The sequence below is a fragment of the Cervus elaphus genome, chromosome 30, assembly GCF_910594005.1.
Source record: "Cervus elaphus chromosome 30, mCerEla1.1, whole genome shotgun sequence".
Classification (NCBI taxonomy): domain Eukaryota; kingdom Metazoa; phylum Chordata; class Mammalia; order Artiodactyla; family Cervidae; genus Cervus; species Cervus elaphus.
The window spans coordinates 51,042,779-51,060,669 of record NC_057844.1 but is presented as its reverse complement, the minus strand read 5'-3'; positions in this window follow the sequence as shown (position 1 = coordinate 51,060,669).

Below are 17,891 nucleotides of genomic sequence, written 5' to 3'. Positions count from 1 at the left end.
TAAGGGTTAAATAATAAAACAAGAACAGCTGTGAATTGCTGGGTAAATGTGTAGCTAGATAAGTGCTGTCAGATTACTGTTCATTAGCTCATTTGTGTTCAACTCCTTGTGACCCCGTGGACTGTAGCAGGCCAGGCTCCTCTGTCCTCCATTATCTTTCAGAGTTTGCTCAAATTCATGACCATTGAGTCGGTGATGCTGTGTAACCATCTCATCCTCTGCTGCCCGCTTCTCCTTTTGCCTTCAATCTTTCCCAGCATCAGAGTCTTTTCCAATGAGTTGGCTCTTCACATCAGGTGGCCCAAGTACTGGAGCTTCAGCTTCAGCATCAGTCCTTCTGGTGAACATTCAGGGTTGGTTTCCTTTAGGATTGCCTGGTTTGATCTCCTTGCTGTCCAAGGGACTCTCAGGCAGGCAAGAATCCTGGGCTGTGGAGAGCTGTGAAGATTTTGGAGTTGAGAGACTCAACTGGGACTTTGAGAAAAGCAAATGCTGGCTTTAGGCAAAAAGTAAGGGAGAGGGCTTTGCAGTTGGTGGGGAAGAGGGTTGAGAGGTCTGGAAACTGGGGTAGTTTGGTTTAATGGGAGCAGAGTATTCATGGGGGGCTGAGGCCACAAAGGGTGGACCTTCAAAGAAGTTATTCTAACAAGGCTGATAAAAGTAGTTTATTGGATGTGTGCTAAGTTCCTTCAGTTGTGTCTGACACTGCGACCCCATGGACTGTAGCCCACCAGGCTCCTCGGTCCATTGTTGCTAGTGGTAAAGAACTTTCCTGCCAATGCAGGAGGCATAAAAGATGTTGGTTTGACCCTTGGGTTGGGAAGATCTCCTGGAGGAGAGCATGGCAACTCACTCCAGCATTCTCGCCTGGAGAATCCAATGAACAGTTTATCGGATCAGTTCAGTTCAGTTCAGTTGCTCAGTCGTGTCTGACTCTTTGCGGCCCCATGAATCACAGCACGCCAGGCCTCCCTATCCATCACCAACTCCCAGAGTTTACTCAAATTCATATCCATTGAGTTGGTGATGCCATCCAGCCATCTCATCCTGTTTTCCCCTTCTCCTCCTGCCCTCAATCCCTCCCAGCATCAGGGTCTTTTCCAATGAGTCAACTCTTCACATGAGGTGGCCTAAGTATTCAAGTTTCAGCTTCCGCATCAGTCCTTCCAAGGAACACCCAGGACTGATCTCCTTCAGGATGGACTAGTTGGATCTCCTTGTAGTCCAAGGGACTCTCATGAGTCTTCTCCAACACCACAATTCAAAAGCATCAATTTTTTGGCCCTCAGCTTTCTTCACAGTCCAACTCTCACATCCATACATGACCACTGGAAAAACCATAGCCTTGACCAGACGGACCTTTGTTGGCAAAGTAATGTCTCTGCTTTTTAATATACTATCTGGGTTGGTCATAACTTTCCTTCCAAGGAGTAAGCATCTTTTAATTTCATGGCTGCAGTCACCATCTGCAGTGATTTTGGAGCCCAAAAAAATAAAGTCAGCCACTGTTTCCACTGTTTCCCCATCTATTTCCCATGAAGTGATGGGACCAGATGCCATGATCTTGGTTTTCTGAATGTTGAGCTTTAAGCCAACTTTTTCACTCTCCTCTTTCACTTTCATCGAGAGGCTTTTTAGTTCCTCTTCACTTTCTGCCATAAGGGTGGTGTCATCTGCATATCTGAGGTTATTGATATTTCTCCTGGCAATCTTGATTCCAGCTTGTGCTTCTTCCAGCCCAGCGTTTCTCATGATATACTCTGCATTTAAGTTAAATAAGCGGGGTGACAATATACAGCCTTGAGGTACTCCTTTCCCTATTTGGAACCAGTCTATTGTTCCATGTTCAGTTCTAACTGTCGCTTCCTGACCTGCATACAGGTTTCTCAAGAGGCAGGTCAGGTGGTCTGGTATTCCCATCTCTTTCAGAATTCCTCTCAAATGTGAATGTAGCTATGGGTTCTCCTGAGGATCCAGTTAAAATGTCGATTTTGATTCAGTTGATCTGGGTGGAGCCATGGACTCTGCATTTCTCCCATCCTTCATGGACCTCACCTTGAACAGCAGCAGTCAGGAGGACTAAGTGAAAAGTTGTGTAGATTTAATTGGAAAAATGGTTAATAATATTTTTATTATATATATAAAACCTGAATATTTCAGGGTTTCACATAGCACTTCAGAGGCATGAAAGAGTTATATCTAAAGGTGCATAATATTCAACCAGGGATTCACATAGACAAAGTTTACATTCAACTGGTAACACAGTTTTATGGAGCTGTCCTGAAAGAGAAAAAACTGGAGTGGCTTTTTATAAAATATCATTATAAAATCTGTATTTTACTGAGTGTTAGACAAATGAAAAAATCTAGTGAAATTGTTTAAATTAAACTGGGATAACATTCTTTAGTATTTATCCAGTCATAATTGTGCAAGAAATTATTTTTTGCATTTACACACAAGCTTGGTACTCTGCTTTTCTTGGGTTGGATCCTTAATTTGGAACCCTGACTCACCTTTGAACCACCTGCAGTGCTTAAAAAAAAACAAACACTGCTCTATGCCAGACCAATGAAATCAGAATTTCTGGAGCTAGTACCTGATGCTTAGTCATTTTTAAAGGCTTCCAAGAGATTCAAATATGCATCCAGAATTGAGATCCACTACATTATCTGACCAGACTGCCTGACACTGAATTAAAACACTGAAACTCGGGGGGTTTGACTAACATACTGCTGACTTGGCAGGATTGAAATTGGAGTAGATGCTGAGAGTCAGTCTGTGGTCCAGGAGGGAGAATGTCTGGGACCCACGTCTGTAGTTCTAGGAGTTCACAGGGGAAGCTGCGAACAGATGCGGGGAGGTGTCAGAGGTGTCCTGGCGATTGGGAGCCCTAGTAGCTAGGGAAGCCAGAGGCACGGGTGTGGGAGCAGTTGCTAGGGAGCGAGGTAAAAGCTTCCTGCCAGATGGTGCTGCCATCTCATTGGCAAGGAGCTGTTCCCGGGGCAAGCTTGTTCTTGCAACACCATCTTCAAACTCCCATCCTGGATAGGTAGTTCAGAGCACAGAGCCCTTTGATGTGGACGGGCAATGTGAAGATAGTGTCTGTGGATGCAGGACAGAGAGAAGCTTCCTAGGGATTCTAGAATGTGTAAGAGGGTGCAAAAGAGAGAGAAGGGGACAACCCACGAGATGTCACATTCTTTCTAATCCTCTTTAGTGGCACTGTGGTGAAATCCCCCATTCAGTGTCCCAGACTGTGCCACTGACTCGTCATTCATAAAACACAGGTCCTGGTGGTCAGATTTTTGACCTGAAAAGTGACAGTTGAAGAGTTAGTTGCTCAGTCATGTCCAACTCTTTGTGACCCCATGGACTGTACGGACTGTAGGCTGCTAGGCTCCCCTGTCCATGGAATTCTCCAGGTAAGCATACTGGAGTGGGTTGTTTTGACCTGTGCTTGTATCAGATCTGAGCTGATGGTGGAAAGCCTTTGCCCAAGCTGTTTCTTAGGCTTTAATGAGCTTCAGGTTTGATCCCTGGGGCTGGAAGCTCCCCTGGAGGAAGGCATGGCAATCCACTCCAGTATTCTTGCCTGGAGAATCCCCATGGACAGAGGAGCCTGTAGCTACAGTTCATGGGGCTGCAAAGAGTTGGACATGACTGAGGTAACTTAGCACTCACTTAGCACAATGAACTTCCTATTGGAATATGCCAAGTTGAGTGAGTTTGGTACCGAAACCAGTCTTTCAAACCAAAGTGAAACTCGATGGCTTGGTTTAATTCTTGACTATTTAGATGTAAAGATCTTATTTCATGTAAGAAATGAGTTGTTCTTATTTCTCAAGGATTTATGGAGGCAAACATTCAACAACATTCACATCTACTGGCAGCCAGCCGCACCATGAACCAGGTTTCATCTGCATGTGCCATTGTGATGCTGACCCCAGCCCTGCTGAAATTAGAGGGAGGCAGTTACTGTGGAGCATTTCTGACATCTTGGCTCCCCTCTGGGGTCCCAAGTTTGACAAACAAACAGGCAGAGAGATAGAGAAAAGCGCTTCCACGCTGTGGAGGAGTTGGGCAAGTGTAAATTATTACCTGCTCTCAGTTTGAGACTGAAATAGGGCTCAGGGGAGACCATTCTTGTTCTTAGCAAAAGGCTCTGGATTGTAAAATGGGGTTTTTCTGACATCTTGGAGGGCAGGAGATAAAGGTTCCAGACAGTTTGGTGGCAGGACTATGTCAGGAGCCGAGCCACAGTGTCACCTCCTCTTCCTACCTGGGAAAAGTCAAGAGGGTCACAAACACAGGATTGCTGGAAGTGGTGTGGGAGAAGGGGGCTTGGGGGAGGGCTGGGAATGGAACACTTGGACTCCCGTAGGAGAGGCCCGTTTTAATAAAAAAAAAAAATTAATCCAATTCAACATAATTAAGATTCATACTATTGGTTCACAGTGCTTTTTCCAGGTCTACTATATCCTTTTATTTCTCTGTATATTCATTCTATTAATTTTTTCTATTAAACTTTATTATTAAAGTTTGATATTGAAACTCCAACTAAGAATCTTAATTTATCTACTTAGAAAAAGAATTGTATATATAGTGGAACTATATGTAACCTTGTTGTGTATTTTTTAAGTCTCCTGTGAATGTGTTATCATACTTTCATAATTTAAAATAATGAAAGATGAGAAAGAGAAAAAAATTTCAGTTTAGGAAGAAAAATAGTTGAGGCTCTGTTGAATCATCAGCCTGTAACTTTGCAATTAAATGTAAGGCCAACTGTATACTCAGTAATTCCCTGGTTGTAAGATCTTGGCTAATTTTCTTTCTTTTTTTGTTTTTTTAAAAAAACCTCTCACAATTGGAAGAACAAAGCCCTTTAAAGCAGTTATTTAGCAAAAGGTTTCAAAGTTAGGATCGATTGCTTTTTTTAGAGACTACTGCTTCCACCACCGCCCAGACGAAGCCGCCCGCAGAGGACATCTGTCGTCTCTTTTCTCCCTCCTACTTTTGTTCAGATGCCCCGATTCTTTTTATTGGAATATGTTACCTGGGAAAAGGTACGAAGAACTGACAGAAGTTTAAAACGTTCTCTCTCCAGGAATCACTTTAACAGGAATCCAAACCTTAGGCCACAGGCTAATTCCAAACTTGACTAAGGGGCGCTCTGGCTATACTGGCTTCCCATTTCTATGAATTGGAAAAGCCCTCAAAGGGCTGATGGAGGTAGTGAGACTAATTTGAGCTGTTTGTTTAAATGCCAGAGTCTGTGGATGATTGGCCACCCTCCTTTCTCTTCCTATGCTGGTGGTAATCTCCCTTTTTCCTTCCTTCTCACCTTCAGGCCTTGCAGAAATTGGGATCTTTCATGAAACAAGTCCAGCCACTCCTCTCTACCTAAGTGAGGTCATACAGTCCTGGGACTCCTTGAGGGAGAAGTTTCTTCCGGGCTTCAGGGAGTTTGTAAATCCCTGAGTGTTAGTCTCTCAGTCGTATACGACTCTTTGTGACCCCATGAAATGTAGCCTGCCAGACTCCTCTGTCCTTGGGATTCTCCAGGAAAGAATACTGCAGTGGGTTGCCATTCCCTTTTCCAGGGGATCTTCCCGACCTAGGGACTGAACCAGCATCACTTGAGTCTCTTGCATTGCAGGCTGATTCTTTACCACCTGAGCCAGCAAGGAAGCCCTGGAATTGCAGGCAAATATGTTCACTTATTTTTCAAAGAAGAAGATTGATTAGATTCATTATAATCTCAAAACGCTAAACCATCCCCCCACACCTCCCGCTTACCCTCGCACCGCAAACCGCCCCCCTCCCCCCGCCCCGCCACACCCTGCATCCCAGATGCTCCAGGATGGCATTTCAGGCAGCAGATAGCAGGTGGAAGAATCCAGCTGAGGTCTCTGTAGTCTTCTTGGCACACAGATCTCATGGAACAGAACGCAGCTCCTGCTGGTACCTACCAACACACAGTCCTCCATTAAACATCCTTCAGGCTTATTCTCTGTCGAGTGTCATCTCAGCATTAACATGGTGGGCCTCTTAACTGAGCCTCACAGCCGCCCTGGGAGACCCAAGACGGAGGTCTGAATTATGCAGTTGCAAGTTAGTGTAAACCGAAGAGACTATTTATTGGCTCACATAAATGGGATATCTGGGGGGAGGAGGAGGATGATTCAGCTAATATCATCAAGAACTGCTCTCCCTCTCAAAGATAAAGGTGGCTGTGTAGACTGCCAGCTTTTCTTCTGCTAGTTTAGTAGCCACAATGTGAAGTCTTTAATTCCTCCTTCCCTGCCACCCTCCCTCCCTCGCTCACTCCCTCCCTTCCTTCCAGTCTGCCTTCCTTCCCTCCCTCCCCGCATCCCTCCCCCTTCCTTTCTGATCTGATAGCTCCAGCGCATGCCCTAGAGGACTCTCTCATGAACACTGTGCTAGCCATGATTTATTTGCTGGGACCGGGGGAATAAAGTATTCTGACTGGTTAAGCTTGGGTGATGTGCCCACTTCTGGAATTGGAGGGAGTTATTCTACTTTTCTTGAAACACATGGACTGAGGATGGGAAAAGGGGGTTTCACAAATGGGAACTAGTGCCATTACCAAAAGGAAAGGGAAAGGGTGCTGGGTAGGCAAGACTGAGGTTTGTCTGCCATGATGTCCTTCTAATTCATGTGCCTTCAACATGTGAGAGATGATGGGATATGAGATCTTAGAATGTCTTATGGTTGAGAGATTTATGATTCCTTGAACTTGTGAGGAAAAAAAAAAAGTCTGGCACATATATAAATGCACCTGGTTTCAGGGAGAGGATCCATGGCTTTTACCAGCTTCTTAAATTAGAACCACTGAACTCAGAACCCTTTATTTTTCAGATGAGGAAGCAAGGGCTCAGAAACTCTAAATGACCTGGTCTTGGAGACCCCAGTCCTGGGTCTCCCAGGGCCGCTGTGAGGCTCAGTTAATACTGTGTCCAGCATTATCCGCACCTCCAGGGTTTTCTAGCAGGACACTAGCCTCTGGATACTGTGTTAAAAACAGTCTTCTCTGGTCAAATACATTTGGGAAACTGCTCAGTATCCACCTCTGGAAATGCACCATGCATTGTGGCATATTTGAAGTGCTAAGAAAGCTTATTCTAAAGAACTACATCTAACTGTATTTAACCCAGAAACCTATTTGAATATGTTTCATTTTCACGAGCCACCAGTAATGTGCTCTGGGAAACTGTGTTGCAGCGCCTTGCCTCTCCTTTGGGCCAGATGCTGTCCTGGGGCCCTTGCTGGGAATCGGGGACGCCTGCTTTCCAGCGCCCTGTGCTCCCTGTTGATCTGGTTCACTTTCAGGACTCTGTCCTGAAATCTAATGTGTGGAGGCTCCTCCCCCCAGTGCTCTCCTGCATTTTGTCATCCTTCTCTGTGCACAGTAGGGCAGACAGGCAAATGCTCCCGGCTCAACCCTGGAGGGAAAGGATGACCGCAGTTCAGCGCCAGGTCCCCAGCGGGCCTTGGTCAGTGCTGTGTGCCTGGGACCTGGGGAAGTGTCCACAGGGGCATCTGTACACGCTTTGATGGTAGGGGAAGCTGGGCTGCTGTCTTTCTGTTTCAGCTCACCACCCACTTCCTTCCCCCACCCTCCCGCTGCAACTATTCACATCATCCCATGGCGCCTTCCAGTTCTGGTTTTCTAGACATGTTTCCTCTCCCATCTTTACTTGTATGTTTTATCAGTCATTGGTGATGATGATGATAATGATGATAATAATAGTATTTACTGGGAGCTTACAGTCAGAAACCATTCTAAGCATTTCAGATGTGCTAATCATTAACTCTTCCAAACAACATGAAATGCTAGGTGATGTCCTGTCTCTGATTTATAGAGGCAGATGCATATTTCATTTTACATCCAGGGATTTGCACAGCTCTGAGGATATAGCAGAGAACAAAACGAACATATGTCTACAGTTGGACTTGTTCCCATGGGACAGCTGACTAAAGTGACCACCAGGAATACAATACCCAATGCTCCTGAAAATACTAACGGTCCCTAAGGACACAAAGCATTCCTCCCAGCTAGTGTTCTGCTTTTATCGTGTGTCTTGGAAAGATAGGATGTCTTTAACTTAAGAGTAATCCTAAAGATGAGAGTTACAGACCTTGAGGGGAATGATGGGGGGCTGATTTTTAATGAAGGAATCTTTTATTCCTCCTTAAAGCAGAACATTCTTGTGTCTGCCTAAATGGAATTGCCTCCTATAGGCCACCCATCGCTTTTTTTTTAATTTGGAATTTATAGAGTGGGAGAAACAGGGTGTTTATAGTGAGGACATAGAGGCAATGTTTACAGGTCCATTTTTGCCAAGACTTTAGGCCTGTAAAACAACTTAGGGACCCCTCTTAAATTAGCTGGTTTTTCTTGGCTTGGACCAGTTCAAGAATGCATTGATATGTGTTTGTCCACACACGTGTGCAGAGTTTATGCTTCTTCCCTTATAGTCTTCTTGTTCCATGGGGGAGTCCACAATGTCCTAACATGAACCCTACCCCTGCCATTCACATGAAGGAGTTAGTGGCAAAATGTATCACCCTTCCCCAGAGTTCTGACATTTCAATTAAGGACTTGGATTTCAACACAGAATTGTGAAGAGCTTCCCTTCAGATGAACTAAAATGTCCTCCTTACCATCTGGGTCATTTTTCATAGACTATACCTGTTTGGCAGAGTATAGAGATTTTCATTCAGCTGATATATAGTTATGGGTCTTTGGTTAAGGAACTGGATTAAGAAAGAGGAAAAAGCAAAAGTGTCTGGTGAGTTCAGGGCTGCTAATGAGAGGCGGGGGCTTCCCTAGTGGCTCAGCAGAGAAGAATCCACCTGCAGTGCAGGAGACCCAAATTTCATCCCTGGGTCGGGAAGATCCCCTCGAGAAGGGAATGGCAACCCACTCCAGTATTCTTGCCCGGAGAATTCCATAGACAGAGGAGCCTGGCAGGTTACAGTCCATGGGGTCGCAAAAAGTTGGACATGACTGAATGATTAACACACACACACACACACACACACACACACTAACATGCACAACGAGAGGCAGTGACTGGAGCAAGTAGAGGCCAGGAGAGGCTGGAGGGAACAAGGTTGAGGGCAGCCGTCCATGGCCAGTGAACAGAAAGAGGGACTTGGAGAAGAATTAGCAGGTTTCTAAGTTATGGACTCACTTATGCTTTACCTTGAAGGGTGTATTATATAAACCCATATTCCAAAATCCGTCATCAAGCAGAAGTTGTACTTTAAAGAGCTAATTGATTATTTGCTGTGGAGGAAGGGAACTAGGCTGTGACCTCTAGGCAAAAAACTGAATAGGGCTGAATTTTGTCTACTCACCCTCAAAAAGATATGTTGAAGTCCCAGTCCCTAGTACCTCAAAATGTAACCATTTTTAGAAACAGTCTTCAGAGTGCTGCTGCTGCTAAGTCGCTTCAGTCGTGTCCGACTCTGTGCGACCCCATAGACGGCAGCCCACCAGGCTCCCCCATCCCTGGGATTCTCCAGGCAAGAACACTGGAGTGGGTTGCCATTTCCTTCTCCAATGCATGAAAGTGAAAAGTGAAAGTGAAGTTGCTCAGTCCTGTCCGACTCCTAGCGACCTCATGGACTGCAGCCTACCAGGCTCCTCCATCCATGGGATTTTCCAGGCAAGAGTACTGGAGTGGGGTGCCATTGCCTTCTCCGATTCAGAGTGCTAGTCAGGTAAAAATGAGGCCATTAGTGTGGGCAACATTACAGTGGTAATGGGGTTGATGGTTAACCTGGGAAGTGTTTCATTTGGGGCCACCCTAGGAATTTGGTCTGAGACTTCCCATCACAAGGCACACTTGTGTCTCCTGTGTTCATCTGAAATTGTTATCCTCTACTCTGTTACACTTGTTGGAAAATTTTGATTTGAGAAGCACAGTGATGAACTAGTATTATCATAGGTCTCTTATAGATTTGCGTTTCCCAGTGGTGCTAGTGGTTAAGAAGCCACCTGTCAATGCAGAAGACTAAGAGATGAGGATTTGATCCCTGGGTTGGGAAGATCCCTTGGAGAAGGGCCTGGCAACCCGCTCCAGTATTCTTGCCTGGAGAATCCCATGGACAGAGGAACCTGGTGGGCTACAGTCCACAGGGTCACAAAGAGTCGGACTGAAGCAACTTAGCATGCACGCACTCATAGCTTTGTTATTCTTTGTACTAACTTGGAAGCTTCCAGAGGTCTTATTTTGCTGTAAGACAGTCTAAGCTAGGATCAGCAGGATTATCAGCCTCATTATCTTCATCAAAAGTAATTGATCTTCTGCCTTGTGTCTAGTTATTTCCTGGAAAAGGTACATGGCAAGTTAAAAAAACATGATACTCATTTGCATATACATTTCAATTAATTAATAACCTTTAAATTCCACAAACAGTTTAAAGAATGCACACATACAGTAAAGTAATGAAATCTGAATTGAAAAATAATGGAATCAAGGGGTAAAACATTTTGGGGTAGATGTCAGGGTAGGAAGAAAACACAAAATGCACATATGCTAAGACTTATCAGTTTGGCACTGATCAGGAGAGAGAAACACAGTCATTTGAATGTGGAAAGTTGAATAGAGAGAATTACTGACTGTAACAGGGAGCTGAAGCAACAAGGTGTTGCCTGGGAAGAGGTCAGGAGAGCTCTGTGGAATATCGGAAGAGCAGAGATGTGGGGTAGACACTATTCCAAGGGCTGAGAGTGAGTGGGAGGAGGTCTCCCCCAGGGCTGAGAACCAGGCCTGGTTGGAGACCGAGCAGCTATGGCTGCCTGGATAGCAGAGCAACAGTGTGATGCTGTGTGTAAGAATTATCCAGAAATTCACCCCTAGGAGCTTGCTGGCAATCTGCCCTCTAGGATGTTGGAGGAAGCTCTTCACTGGGAGGTGGACACACAGGGAGGTGTCTCACGGGAGAAACTCTGCCATAAATCTGCCCTAAGGGGTTGGCTGCTGGGTGAAGTGGACCACTGTGCTATGCAGGGGTCCAGCCCTAGGCAGGCTGCTTCTGCTGCAGGTGCTGGGTCCTGGGGAAGCCACGTGTGCTGTCAGAGGGCCCTAGAGAAGCTGTGCGCCCCGCAGGAGTCTGGAGAACCAGCACCAGACCAGGAAACCAAATCCTTTCATCCTGAAATGTCTCTCCAGAGCCCACTGCTGATAAAGGTTAACAGTGCCAGCTGATGAAGGGAAAACATTTAAAGGGCCCATGCCACTTTTCAGAGTAGATGCAAAGAAAGCATTTGGAACTGAGAAGCAACACATTGCTAACTGGCCTGAGTGTGTAAGTCGCTTCAGTCATGTCCTACTCTTTGCGACCCTGTGGACTGTAGCCCACCAGGCTCCTCTGTCCATGGGATTCTCCAGGCAAAAATACTGGAGTGGGTAGCTATTCCCTTCTCTAGGGGATCTTCCTGACCCAGGGTTCAAACCTGCGTCTCCTGTGGCTCCTGCATTGCAGGCGGATTCTTTACCACTGAGCCACCTGGAAGCCCACTAACTGGCCTACTGAGTCATAAATTCTAAATGGCTTCACTTCTGTTTGGATCTAAAATAGACCCAAATATAATGGGCCTGAAAGTGAAGCTGAGTTTCCTGGTGGCCAAGGTAAACTGAAAAACATGATTACTTTTCATTGTTTATAAGACAAGTGATTTCAAGGAAAACATTTCATAGAACAAAAATTTAGAGACGTTTTCTCGTGTAGTTTCTGCTTCCAAAAGACACTGGGAGAGATAAGACATTCCCAAAGCAAATGCATTTCTTGAAATTTTATAGTTTTCCTCAAGTAAAAGCTGAAAGCTCTTACACTTTTCTGAACACTGATGTTTAGAAGCTTACCATCCTGTGCAGGAAATATTGAGGTAGAAAAAAAAATGAAGTCAACTAGATTTCTGATGGGCGAAGAAAGTTGAACACCTAGCAAGAGACAACCAATAATACTTTCCTTGGATGAACAGAGCAGAAATAGGATGAAAAAGAAGGCACAAAAAAGGGCTTTTTTTTTTTTTGCTTGGACCACTAGAAAATGTTAACCTTCCCATTAACTCTACTTATAAATGTTTAATTAGTATTTGATTTCTAGGCTATAGATTCCCATCTCTACCACATTCTTAGTATTTTCTTGAAAATTGAGGCTTTGCAACTTATTCTCAGACATGCCTTAGATAGAATGATTAGCATACCACTCACTTGAAGAGGTTAAGGGCACGTTTGGTTTCCTCACAGCCACTTTTGAATGTATGAGATGTTTCCACGTGAGTCTCTGTGTTTTTCTCCCCTATTTTATCTGACTTGACTCTTTAGGGAGGATAAGAGGAAATACAGTGCATGCTTTCTAAAGTCCCTCAAAATAAATTCAAGACAAAAATATTGGCAAGCTTTCTTCTGTTGAGCCAGTCTCCATGCTATAACAACATGTTTTATGAAAATTAACTTTAAAAATCCTTAGAATATACTCTTTCTGTAGACACCATGATTAAGTTTACAATATGAAAAGGGAGTGTCTTGGTCGCTAACCCGTGGTTAAAAGCACTGCCTCTGGAGCCAGCTTGTCTGGTTCAGTCCTGGGTTGGTCCCCTATAGGCTGTGGGATCCAGTTGAGTTTTACACAGGCTGTAAAATGGAAATAATATCATTTACTTGATGGAGTTGCCATAAGGATTGGTGAGCTCTCAGAATGTACCTAACATGTCTAATCAGCACTGTTCAGATAAATATTGGGCCAGTGTGTCCAGATTAATGGGAGATGCTGAGGCATTATTTCTGTCTCTGCCAGCATGCTTGCTGGGGAAGAATCAACTGCTGACTTCCTCCTACCTGGATTCCCTAAGAAAGATGTCCTACTTAAGAAAATGCACAAGTGTTGGCCTGTGGGGCATGCTAAGAAACAAGGGCATCCATAGTCACTCTGGTAGTGAAAACTCTATGGGATAAATTCAAAATCACCTATCTTTATGGATTGCCTGAAATTAACAAAGCCTTATGTGAGATGCTATGGGCATTCCGAGAAATCTAACAAGAGCTTCTGCCATTAAAAGCTTTAGTGGCTAATTGGGGAGATAAGACATATTTATATACAAATAAGTAAATGTATGCTTAGTTGCTCAGTCATGTCTTACTCTTTGTAACCCCATAGACTGTAGCCTGCCAGGCTCCTCTGTCCATCGGGATTCTCCAGGCAAGAATACTGGGTTGGGTTGCCATGCCCTCCTCCAGGGGATCTTCCCAATCCAGGAAATGAACCCAGGTCTCCTGCATTGCAGGCAGATTTTTTACCATCTGAGCCACCAGGGGAGCAAATATATATAAATAAGAAAATAAATAAACAAGCAAATAAGTCTATGGAGTAAATTTAAAATCACATATCTTTATGGATTGCCTGAAATGAACAAAGACTTCTGTGAAATGCTATGGACATTCCAAGAAATCTAACAAGAGCTTCTGCCATTAAGGGCTTTAGTGGCTAACTGGGGAGATAAGATGTATTTATGTATAAATAAGTAAATAAATAAATAAATAAGAAAAGACACAAAGAGTTTGAGACAATGATAGAAGTGATGTCACATGGTACATGACCTACTGACAGACAAATGGGTTATGAGATAATAGTTACTACTGTAGGCTTTTTAAAATTAATTTTTATTTGTGTATAGTTGATTTACAATGTTGTATTGGTTTCTGTTGTACAGCAAAGTGAAGCAGTAATACATATACATGCATCCACTCTTTTTCAGATACTTTTCCCGTATAGGTCATTACATGGTATTGAGTGGAGTTCCCTGTGTTATATAGTAGGTCCTTATTAGTTATCTGTTTTATATATAGTAGCATATATATGCTACGCCAGCTTCCCCGGAGGCTCAGTGGTAAAGAATCTTCCTGCAATGCAGGAGACCTGGGTTTGATCCCTGGATCAGAAAGATCCCCTGGAGAAGGGCATGGCAACCCATTCCAGTATTCTTGCCTGGAGAACTCCATGGACAGAGGAGCCTGGCAGGCTCCGTCGGGTTGCAAAGAGTAGGACACGGCTGAGTGACTGAAGCTTTTACTTTTTCACTTGGCTGATTAGTCCCCAAACCTACTGATGGGCTCTTCTAAAGTTTCTGTAAGTGAATTAGTATCATTTAATCGTATTTTTTTCTGCTCCAACTATTTAGAATAGTTGGTTTTGGATTACGTAAAATGAAACTAACATGGCAAGCTGCTCTGGGAGTGGAGGGGCCCAAGCACTCTAATATCCATCACTGTAGGGAAGAGCCACACTTTTGCATCCTTTATTGAACATTCTATGCCCTTTTTGTCCCCTTCCCCTGCCCTTCTGAACAATTTATAGACCCAGGCACCTTGATCTATAAATCAATCTAGGTGATTTATAGGCCTTTTGGTGCCTTGGGTCAGCTGTCTTTGCCATCTTTATAAGCAGAAATGATCAGTACTTTCAAATCCTACTGATGCCATGTTATCTTATTGACAGATGTGATATGCTGCCTTGAACACATGGAATGCAGAGCCCAAACTCTGAACTTAGAGTTCCTGATGATTTTGTACTTCTAGAATGATAAAGTTAATAGAGTGAGTGGACAGATATGCAGGACGGAAGATGGAAATGGAGAGAAGGACAGGATATCTGCAATCTTTTAGTACCTGAAGCAGAGTAGAAAGTGAGAACGGTGTCATGAGCAGGGGTTGGAAACATGATGAAAAGAGTGGAAAGCAGGTACCAAGGGCACACCCTGCCTTGCCTCCTGCCCCCACCTCCGTTTATCATCTTTGTTGTTAACTCAGGGTGCATATCCCCCTGGGTCAGCCCACCATAGTACCCCGCTGCCAAAGACTCAGCTAGCACCTTGCCTGGGTTTTCTTTCTCACACCGTCATCCTGGCAAATGTCTTTGAGGAGGAGATGCCATCAAGCTATTGTACTTTTATGTAACAAGTTCACTGTTCTTTTTAAAAAAGCTAAATCTCAGTTAAAGGGCTCAAAGGACAGGACTAGTGTCTGGGGTTTAAGAAGCCACAGAGCCCTGGGCTTTGTGGCCTTTGGGGGGATAGGCTGTCTGAGAATGATTGCTGAGAGGAAGCTCCTGTGTGAAGTCTGAGAAGTTACCCTAAGTAGACTTTGGGAAGGAAACCATTAGGGAAAGTCCTAGAACCAGTCCACCAGCCACATGGCTAGATTTGGAGAGGTTGGGAGCTGTGCTGACTTCTTTAGAGATCAGGAGGTGGAGAGGTGGACTTGGTGGCAAGAGAGTTCATGCTCATGTGGAGTAGTTCTATTTCACCTCCCATAAGATGTATCCTCTAAATAATATATTTTTATTGTGGTGGTTGTTGCTGTTCAGTCGCTGAGTCGTGTCCGACTCTTTGTGACCCCATGAACTGCAGCATGCCAGGCTTCCCTGTCTTTCACCATCTCCTGGAGTTTGCTCAACTCCATAAGACACAACTCAACATGTTGACCATTTTTGGGTGTATGCCTTAGTGGCATTAAGTACGTTCACACTGTAGTGCAGTCAGCACCACCATCCATTGCCAGAAGTTTCTCTCCTCCCCAGTGGAAACTCTGTACCCATTAACCCTCATCATGCCGTTTCTCCCTGGAAAGCACCATTTTCCTTTCTGTCTCTGTGAGCTTGACCACTCTGGTTACCTCATGTAACTGGAATCATGGAGTGTATGCATTTTGGTGATTGACTTGTTTCATGTAGTATAATGCTTTCAGGGTTCAACTATGTTGTAGTGGGTGTCAGAATTACTTTATTTTTAAGACCAAATGACATTCCAGCGTATGCATATACCACATTTTGTTTATCTATTCTTCTGTTGATGGGCATTCTGGTTGTTTTCACTCTTGGCTATTGTGAATAGTGCTGCTACAAGCATGGAAATGAAGAGGCCTTTTTGAGTCCCTGCTTTCAACTCCTTTGGGTATATGCTCAGAGGTGGAATTGCCAGGTCATATGGTGATTCTCTAATTTTTTGAGGAAACACCATAATGTTTCTAAATAACATATGTAATAAACCTTCTTATTAAGTTTAAATACACAAAATAGAAAGAATAGTATAATGAGTTCTTAAGTGTACAACATTTGGTTTTGAAGTTTGTTTAGGATGAATATTTGACATGCAGGATGGATCCCTTTATCAAGTCAGCAAACATTTGTTGAGCAATTGAGACTCCAGTGATGATTCAAGTGTGAACCTTATCAGCTGAAGTGGTGGTGGTGATGAAAATATGCAGCTCCAATCTCCAGCTCTGCAGTCATGGCTGATTGGCAGCCCCAGTTGCTGTCCCACTGAATCTACCATCACATTTGCACCAAGTACACACTTCCAGTGGGCTGCTACCAGCATGGTGGGGCCATTACTGCAAGACTCTTCCAACAGTGACTTTGACTTAAGGACTTACCATCAGTCTGGCTGGATCTTTCATAGAACTGCTCTGTGACCTGAGGCTCTTTCCACCCATTTTCCCTTCCCTCTCCCTCTCCTTTCATAAGTGTCAAATCTGCATCTCTCTCTGAAGTCTCTTCTCACCTCTTATAGTCTCTCCTCTTACTCCTTCACATGTGCTTCCCCGGTAAATCTCTTACACATCCAGTTGTGTCTGCTTCTTGGCATACCCAAGCTGAGGCACTTAGGTTTTGGGATTTAAATAATACAGCCTTGAGTCACATATCCTAGGAAGCCCAACCTCATGACCAAGATTTCTGCAAATTTCCTGAAGGTTTATATTTTCACTTTGGCCCCAAGCTGTAAGCCTCTGAACCCCTACCTTTACTTTTATTTCCATGGTTCTCCTTTTCCCTCTGCTTCACCTCAACTCCTGTGTGGAACTTGGCTTCTTTTCCTTGATTTGGTCCCAAACCACTTACCACATGCCCCTTTGTGTTCGTGTCAGAGTTTACTAGAAGTCTTAAGTCTTTCTCACATCTCAGAAATACAAACGATTTGAACTTAAAGATGACCAATTCCTCTTTTAACTGTTCTTCAGCCCTGCTCACCAAGAATCTCTCACTGGCCACCTTTTTCTGCAAGCTGAAATCGTTTTTCATGTTGTTTGTCTGCCTTGGTCCCATTCACCCAACTTATTTTTCCCTGCCTACCTGGATCCCTGAATATATGTGTACTTCTCTTGCAGAGAAATTAGGTTTATCTCTCTTTCTTTGTCTTGTTACAGTCAGAGTCTTTGGGACTCATCTTTCCTGCCAAAATTTACCTCTCAAGGTATTTTTGTTGTGAAGAAAATAGCTGAAAAATTTTCAATTTTAGGATAGATAGGAAGACAATTTCCTATCCAAGCAGGCTTCTGATACCAGCTCTCAAAAGATATATTACTCATGAAAATCCTAGAAGAAAATATAGAAGAAAACTCTTGACACAGATTTTTTTGGGGTATGACACCTAAAGTACCTAAAGCACTACATGAAACTAAAAAGCTTTTGTAGATATTTTTCCAAAGAAGGTATGTGTATGATCATTAAGCACATGAAAACATGCTCAGCATCACTAGTCATTAGGGAACTACAAATCAAGACCCCCATGAGATATCACCTCACATGTGTTAGAATGATCCTCAAAGGATAAGAGATAACAGTTGCTGGCAAGGGTGTGGAGAAAAAAGTGAAAGTGAAGTTGCTCAGTCATGTCCGACTCTTTGCGACCCCATGGCATGTAGCTTGCCAGGCTCCTCCATTCATGGGATTTTCCAGGCAAGGATACTGGAGTGGGTTGCCATTTCCTTCTCCAGGGGATCTTCCTGATCCAGGGATCAAAGCAGGGTCTCCTGCTTTGCAGGCAGACTCTACCATCTGAGCCCACCATGGGAAAAAAT